The 8,467-nt window shown below is 43.4% G+C and overlaps 1 pseudogene across 1 annotated transcript; it reads right to left on the bottom strand.

Annotated features, from left to right (window-relative positions):
• Positions 1–5,917: 5,917 nt before the first annotated feature.
• LOC108543252 (V-type proton ATPase subunit E 1-like) lies at positions 5,918–7,200 on the bottom strand (annotated as a pseudogene). The gene has a single exon (XR_001889524.1). The product of XR_001889524.1 is annotated as a V-type proton ATPase subunit E 1-like (transcript).
• Positions 7,201–8,467: the final 1,267 nt, after the last annotated feature.

Consider the following 8,467-nt stretch of genomic DNA (forward strand, 5'->3'; position numbering starts at 1 on the left):
TTAAAGATCTAAAGCTTATACAGGCCCTGCCTCTGTGGTGAACTGAGTGCCTGGCTTGGAGAGTGACTGGCAGAGGGAAAAAACTGCTGCCTGGTTGGGACAGAGAACTTCCTAGTTAATTTGGGGTAATTTAAGCAGGCATTCGCTTAGGGTATCTACATTTTGTTGTGTCAGGAAACCTGTACAAATAATCTGTACAAGTGGCCAGCCAATTCTTGAGCTGTCTATGAAACTGCAAATGGAATTAGAAATTCCAGACAGCAGTCTAGCACTGATGGGGAAAGGTCTCCCTCTTCTGAAAATTTTAGGGATTACTGGAAAGCTGGTAATCTATACATTTAAGAGCCGAAATCCGGAATAAATTTTCTCTTGTCAGGCAATTCCAATGCAGTGTATGTAGAACCCCCAATAGTAGGGGCTGCAATTTATTTATTTATTTATTTATTTATTTATTTATTTTTCGAGATGGAGTCTCACTCTGTCGCCCAGGCTGGAGTGCAGTGGTGCGATCTCGGCTCACTGCAAGCTCCGCCTCCTGGGTTCACACCATTCTCCTGCCTCAGCCTCCCGAGTAGCTGGGATTACAGGCGTCCACCACCACGCCTGGCTAATTTTTTGTATTTTTAGTAGAGACGGAGTTTCACTGTGTTAGCCAGGTTTGTCTCAAACTCCTGATCTCAGGTGATCCACCTGCCTCGGCCTCCCAAAATGCTGGGATTACAGGCATGAGACACCGCGCCCAGCCAAGGGGCTGCAATTTAAACTCAAGCTATCTGGATTAGAATCCTTGTTCTGCCACTTATTAGTTGTGTGACCTGGACAAAGCATATCAGTTTTTGAGCTTCAATTTCTTTCTGTGTGACACGGAGATAAGAGATAATACAAGGTTGTGAAGATACAATGAGATAGTACTTAGATCAACAGATAGGACAGAGGAAGACTTTTAGTATCTGAGGCAAACTTTTAAAGTTGCATCTTGTATTTCATCACCAACTATACAGTATCTACAGCCTTACACATAGTAGATGCTACATCTGTATTGACTATCATTGATTTAATGAGGTCTAGCTGATAACTTCCCCAGTCTTCCATGCCTTATCCACACTGTCCATTGTCAGGAGAGAGGAAATCTATGGTTACAGTGAGGAAGACTGCCCCTCACCACCCTGCCCTGTGGAAGATGTAGGGAATATTTACTTAATGACAATAACTTAGCTCTATCTATTGTCAGGGAATCATCCATTTATTCCCACCCACCCCTGCCAACACACACACTGTTCTGTGTCAGGCTCAGACCAAGAAGCTGGGGATATACCTGTTAGTAGGAAAGGCCCTGCCCTACAGGAGCCTCCAGCTCAGGAGAGGATGGGGCAAGAATAACATACTTGCCTCCCCCCATCAGTCAGCATGAGGAAGCAGCACAGAAGCTGTCCCCTGCAGACGTCCTGTCAACAGTCACATGAGCACCCAATGTCACCAGTGTTGACAGATGATCTTCCAGTCATTCCTGGGAGAAGGCTCTTCATCCACAGCTGCCTACATCTTACATAGGATGAAGGTCACCTCTCTGTGTCCTGAGATCTTGCCACACTCCAACCACACTGTCTCATGTGGAAATTCACTTAAAATGACTCAGGATACTTGTAAGCTCCACTGAAGCAGTCAGATCTTTGACACACAGGAAGGGGAGTGTAATGTGGAAGGAAGTGTCTCAGCCCTGTTCTTGCGTGGGCTGAACAAGGGTGAAATCTAGTCCTGAAAACTAGACAGTTATACATTTTATTTTACCATCTCTATTCTATGAAGAAGCTAATCCTTGGGGGGATATTTTTCAGCTTCCAAACAGAAATTAAACTAGGAAACCAATATATGTGATTGTGCATGCACATTTGTGTGCACACGAGTGCATGAGTGGTGTGGTGGATGGGCACCCCCCCAATGCAATAGCTCTCTGACTTCATCAATGCATCCAATCTATCTTCCTTTTCTCTCTGTTTACCCACCTGCTCCTGGCTTCCTGTCCATTTAAAATAATACTTTGTAATCTAACATTATAGTAATTCCTTCGCAGATACGCTCAGCTCCTGCGTTCCCCTCTCCTCTGTCATTTTCATCTGGCTGAACTCCAGTCTCAAATGATCCCAATCACTTTTATTTTCTTCTTCTGAACCAGAGTAGCTGAAATTGTTACAGTAAATTCTATAGCTAGAAAAAGTGATATAATGATAAATTCATGATCCCCAGACTCACATGGTCCCTCAGTGCTGCCTGGTAATTTTTCCATGTTTCTCTAGTCAGCTTGCTCTTTTTCTACAATAACTTTCTCATAACTTTGTAGATCTTTTCATATTCTCTGCATCCTCTGCCCTCACACCACCCACTTTCACTTATTGATTTTGCCTTCTATTTTACAGATAATTTAGAAGCCATCCAGACAGACATTCCCTTGTCTTTGTTACAACAAATTAAAACCCTGCTTGCATCTGTAGCCATCCTCTCCCTTTCCCCTTTTCTTATATCCTAATATTTTACAGATGATGAAATACAGGTGCAGAGAAGTTATATAGCTTGCCTAAGATCACACAGCTGGCAAGTAGTTGAGACCAGGTCCCAGTTGATGAAGCATCCCTCTTACAAAGGGCTGATACTTTTACATTCTTCTATCTCTCAGGGATCTGATTATGTTAGTTATTCCCCCTCCTAGTTGATATTTTTTTCTTTTTTTTTGAGACGGAGTCTCGCTCTGTCACCCAGGCTGGATGGAGTACAGTGTCACAATCTTGGCTCACTGCAACCTCCACCTCCCAGGCTCAAGCGATTCTCCTGCCTCAGCCTTCTGAGAAGCTGGGACTACAGGTGTGCACCACTACACCTGGCTGATTTTTGTATTTGTAGTACAGATGGGGTTTCACCATGTTGGTCAAGCTGGTCTCAAACTCCTGACCTCAGGTGATCTACCTGCCTCGACCTCCCAAAGTGCTGAGACTACAGGCGTGAGACACCTCGCCTGGCCCTCTTCTAGTTAATATTATGTCATCAGTGACAAAAAACTGAAAATAACAGCAGCTTTAAAGGAGTTCAACATTTATTCCTCCCTCACATAGACACAGCCCATGAAGGTCTTGCATGACAACACTGTGATCAGCAGGAAACCAGGCTGCTTTAATCTTGCGCACCATCCCCAAAATGTGGCTTCCACCATCCCCAAAATGTGGCTTCCACCTTGTGGCTCATGCTCCAGCCATCATATCTACACTCTTGCCAGCAGGAAAAAGAGAGCCCTTTCCTTTAAGGACACTTCCTAGAAGTTGCACAAGACATTTCTGCCTTTATTTCCATGGCTAGAACTTGGACACATTATTCTACTGCAAGGGAAGTGAAGAAATGTCATTTTTGTTCCAGGAGGTAATTTACTCTGCTGAAATTCAGACTCTACTACCATAGAAGATGAGAGAATGGCTATTAGAGGACAAAGACAGTATTAGCCACACTGTTTCTGACATTTTCAACCTATCCTGCTCAATTTGAAAATCCCATCAAGATTCTATCATTAAAAGTCAAAATGAGGCAAATCAACACAAAACAAATGCAAGCTTCTTTCTAGACCTAACCCAATATGCTTCACTACCAGTGTTTCTCTGCTCTGTTTAACAGAGAGTATCTCGAAAGAATGTCCTGCACACGCTATTCCCATTTCCTTGCATTTTGACCACCACCAATCTATTAAAATGGCGAAGGCACCTTATGACCTCCACATAAATATATCTAAGGGGCCCTTTTCAGTCTCTTTCTTCTCGATCTGTCAGCAGAATGGGATGCATTTGATTGTTCTCATCGTCTTTGACACTTTCTTCTCTTGGTTTCTCCGACACCTCAGTCTTAGTTTTTAGATTGTTAAAGCAAACTAAATATGGCCTGAGAAAGATTCCATACTTCTATATTTGAATCATCATTGACAAATGGTAACATAGCTTAATAGGCACACAAGATTGAAAACCTAATTTAAGACTATGCATCTGTAATGATAGCTGAGTCTTGGCCAATCCCAGCAGCCATACTTCAACCACTCATAGACTGCTGAGTGTTCAAACTGTGTTCAAATAAGGCAAAGGTCAACCTGTAACCCATCCAGCTGTCTCTGTACCTCACTTCTGATTTTTGTATATTACTTTACTTTTTTTGTCTATAAATTTGTTCTGACCATGAGGAACCCCTGGAATCTCTCTGAATCTGCTTGATTCTAGAGACTGCCTGATTCATGAATCATTCATTGCTCAATTACACTCTTTTAAATTTAATTTGGCTGAAGTTTTTCTTTCAAAAAGATAAACTTGTCACTAATAAGAGTTTTAATTTTTTTCCAGTTTGATTTTCTGTCTTTTGCATTTTGCTTATGGTAGGTTTTGTAATGTGGAATTTTTATTTTATATTGTCAAAATCTTGACCTTTCCTTTCATGGGTTATGTGTTGTGTCATACCTAGAAAGACCTTCTATGCTCCAAGAGAAAAATCCTGTGCTTTCTTCTTCTACTTTATTTATTTATTTATTTATTTATTTATTTATTTATTTATTTGAGACAGGGTCTCACTCTGTCACCCAGGCTGGAGTGCAGTGGCATGAACTCGGCTCACTGCAACCTCCGGCTCCCAGGTTCAAGTGATTCTCTCATCTCAGCCTCCCAAGTAGCTGGGACTACGGGCATGGGCTACCATGTCCTACTAATTTTTGTATTTTTAGTAGGGACGGGGTTTTGCTGTGTTGCCCAGGCTGGTCTTGAATGCCTAAGCTCAGGCAGTTCGCCCACCTCGACCTCCCAAAGTGCTAGGATTACGGGCATGAGCCACAGTGTCCAGCCGACTGTGCTTTCTTCTTCTGAAGAAAAAAAATAGAAATTGTGGCTCACATGGATCTTCATTCAGACTTGAGGTGTCCCACTGGGAAGCCCTGCTGGCCCCAGCTGGTTCCAAGCATCATTTCTTAGAAAATGTTGTAGACGTCACTCCAGAGCAGGGATCTGCTCAGAGGTGGGGCTGGGCAGAAACCCTGTTTGAAAGGTCTAAGGGCCACACTGGAATGTAGGGATTCACTTTTTTTTTTTCTTTTTTTTGAAACAGAGTTATGCTCTTGTTGCCCAGGCTAGAGTGCAATGGTAGGATCTCAGCTCACTGCAACCTCTGCCTCCCGGGTTCAAGGGATTCTCCTGTCTCAGCCTCCCGAGTAGCTGGGATTACAGGCATGCACCACTGTGCCTGGCTAATTTTGTATTTTTAGTAGAGATGGGGTTTCTCCATGTTGGTCAGGCTGGTCTCGAACTCCCAACCTCAGGTGATCCACCCACCTCGGCCTCCCAAAGTGCTGGGATTACAGGCATGAGCCACTTTGCCTGGCCAGGGATTCACTTTTTTTTTTGTTTAATTTTAAATTATTATTATTGTTTTTTGAGACAGGGTCTGACTCTCTGTTGCCCAGGCTGGAGTGCAGTGGCACCATCTTGGCTCACTGCAACCTTCACCTCCTAGGCTCAAGCCATCCTCCCATCTCAGCTTCCCAAGTAGCTGGGATTACAGGCATGTGCCACCATGCCCAGATAATTTTTTTTTTTTTAATAGAAAGAGGGCTTCACCATGTTGCCCAGGCTGGTCTTGAATTTCTGAGTTCAAATGATCTGCCTGCCTTGGCCTCCTAAGGTGCTGGGATTACAGGTGTGAGCTACCACACCCAGCTGCGATTCATTTTTGACCAAGAGAAAAAACTTAAGACGAATCTAGTTGTCCATAAAGTGATAAGGAATATCTGCTGCATATTTGAGGATCTTTTGATCAACTTAATACAGAATCTGGCATCTTTACATCTCCTTAGGGCCAGATGATCATAGCTACTCCCAGCCTCAGATACTGTTTTTTTTTTTTTTTTTTTTTTCCCCATGTAACTCTTTTAATAAATAAATCATATTCATGGCTTAGATTTTAAATCACATTTACAGATGAGGGAAAACTTCTAGGCCTAAACAGGTAACAGTCAAGCGACTACTGCTGGAAGGAGTGGTGCGCCACACGCACCTTAAGCCTCAAGAGTGGGGACTGCAGGGCCAAACACCAAACACATCACCTCTAGGCCAGACGGAGAGTGGAGACCCAGGAAGCCCATGCGACCACTATCTGCCCCTTCCCCTAGTGCTGGAGAACCAACTGGACACTGTGTTACTTTCAGATGAACTGGAGGTGGGTCCTGATCATATTACATGAAGCTTTCCACCACTGTGAACAATTAGGCAAGGCATGAGTGACAGGAGAGGCATCACTGATAAATACAGAGCAATACTGGGGCAGTAAAGAGGAAGCTACAGAGACATTCGTGTTTCTTCAAATATCAGAAGCTTCCACATCACAGCAGGAGAGCTGAGGATGAGCTCCACCTCCTGAAGGCTTAGTCCAAAAACTTCCTGTTGGCATTTGCACCAAACAAAGCTCCCCGGACTTCTGGAATCATCTGCTGGGCTATGAGATCCAGCCGGCTTTCCAGGGTGTTGGAAACCTTTATTTTACAATCCCCATTATAGATCTCAACTCCACCAGCTATGTCTTCAGGCAGGTAGGACTCCTGGTAAATTTGGACATCAACATCGTTTTTGGTGGCAATTTTGTACATAGGGATTGCCTTCTGCACTGCAGCCTTCACCAGAGGGAAATCTTGTTTCCTGCAATGAACAATCATTCAGGGCTCCAGCAACTGGTACAAACCCTGGAGAACCAGTCCATCCAGCAGCACTTGGTACCTGGTTGTACCTTTTACCACCTTGCTGAGTCTCTGTTTTGCTTCATTTAGTAGGTCTGTGATAAGGTCATCTCTCGCTCTGAGGACTTTGAGTCTCGCTTAATTCATCGAACTGGACATCTGAATTTTCTTCTGCTGCTCAATCTGTTTCTCTTTCTTCTCATAATATTCCATAATCTTTAGTCTTTGGGTTTGCACAAGCCGACCTTTCTCTATGTTGAACTCTTCTTCTGCCTTTGCATCTATTTCTTCTGCTTTCTCATTGGCTTCTTGTTCAATGAAAGCTATCATGTGCTTTATCTGCTTTTGCACGTCAGCATTGCTGAGAGTCATGGCGAGAACAATGCTAGGTCGGTGAGCAGCAGGCTCGAGTTTAGGTTTAAAGGGTGAGGGGAGACGAATGGGCAAAGGGAAGCCCTGCGCAGATCTCGGTTTCCTTTCTCAGATACTTTTAATATGTTGATGACTTTCAGGTATATATTTTCATTTCATGCCTCTCTTCTGAGCTCAGATATCTCTAACTTAGCTATGTCCAAAATGGAACTTTCAATCTTTCATTCTGATTTTGACACTGCTCCAGTCTTTCCTAACTAGGGATAGGCACCTTGGCATACCAGACACTTGGAGTCATTAAATTTTTTTTTTTAATTTTAAATTCTCTTTTTTCTTTAAACAATTTTTTCTTTTCTTTTTTTTCTTTTTCTTCTTTTAGATAGGGTCTTGCTGTCTTTCCCAGGCTGGTCTCAAACTCCTGGGCACAAGGGATCTTACTGCCTCAGCCTCCTGAGTAGCTAGGACTACAGGCACACACCACTGCACCCAGCTCTTGGAGTCATCTTTGACACTTCATCTCCCTTTACCCCTACATTTTATTAATTATCAAGTCATGTCTGTTTCTTCTCTAAAACCTATCCTAAATCTTACCTCTGATCACCTCTGTAGCTACTGTCTTAGCCTAAGTTACTACCATCTCTATCTTAGATTTCTACAAGTTATCCTAACTGGTTTCCCCTGCTTTCACCATTGCCCCCAACCCTACAGTCGATTTTCCATAGCCCACTCTTCTCTTTTGAAATTGCATATCAGATTGCTTCATTCCCCTGATGAAAATTAATTAATTAATTCTACAAATTAGTATAGAGATCTACAGTGCGCCAGGCACTGTTCCAGGTATTGAGGGATACATTAGTGATGGGGATACATCAATGTTTTGAAACTAAGTATTCAAAAATCCCTGCTGTCATAGAGTTTACAAAACAGCAAACAGTGCCATGAAGGAAAATTAAAAATGAAAGGGGTTGAGGAGAGCTGGGGTGGGTGTGCAATTTGAAGCAGGGTGGTTAGGGGATGCCTCATTAAGAAGACTATATTTGGGCGGCGAGGTGCGGTAGCTCACACCTGTAATCCCAGCACTTTGAGAGGCTGAGGCCAGTGGATCACAAGGTCAGGAGTTCAAGACCAGCCTGGCCAAGATGGTGAAGCCCCATCTCTACTAAAAATACAAAAAATTACCCGGGTGTGGTGGTGGGCACCTGTAATCCCAGCTACTTGGGAGCTTGAGGCAGAGGATTTCTTTTTTTTTTTTTTTTTTTTTTTTTTTGAGAGGGAGTCTCGCTCTGTCGCCCAGGCTGGAGTGCAGTGGCCGGATCTCGGCTCACTGCAAGCTCCGCCTCCCGGGTTCACGCCATTCTC

The sequence above is a fragment of the Rhinopithecus bieti genome, unplaced genomic scaffold (genome assembly GCF_001698545.2).
Source record: "Rhinopithecus bieti isolate Rb0 unplaced genomic scaffold, ASM169854v2 scaffold_24049, whole genome shotgun sequence".
NCBI lineage: Eukaryota > Metazoa > Chordata > Mammalia > Primates > Cercopithecidae > Rhinopithecus > Rhinopithecus bieti.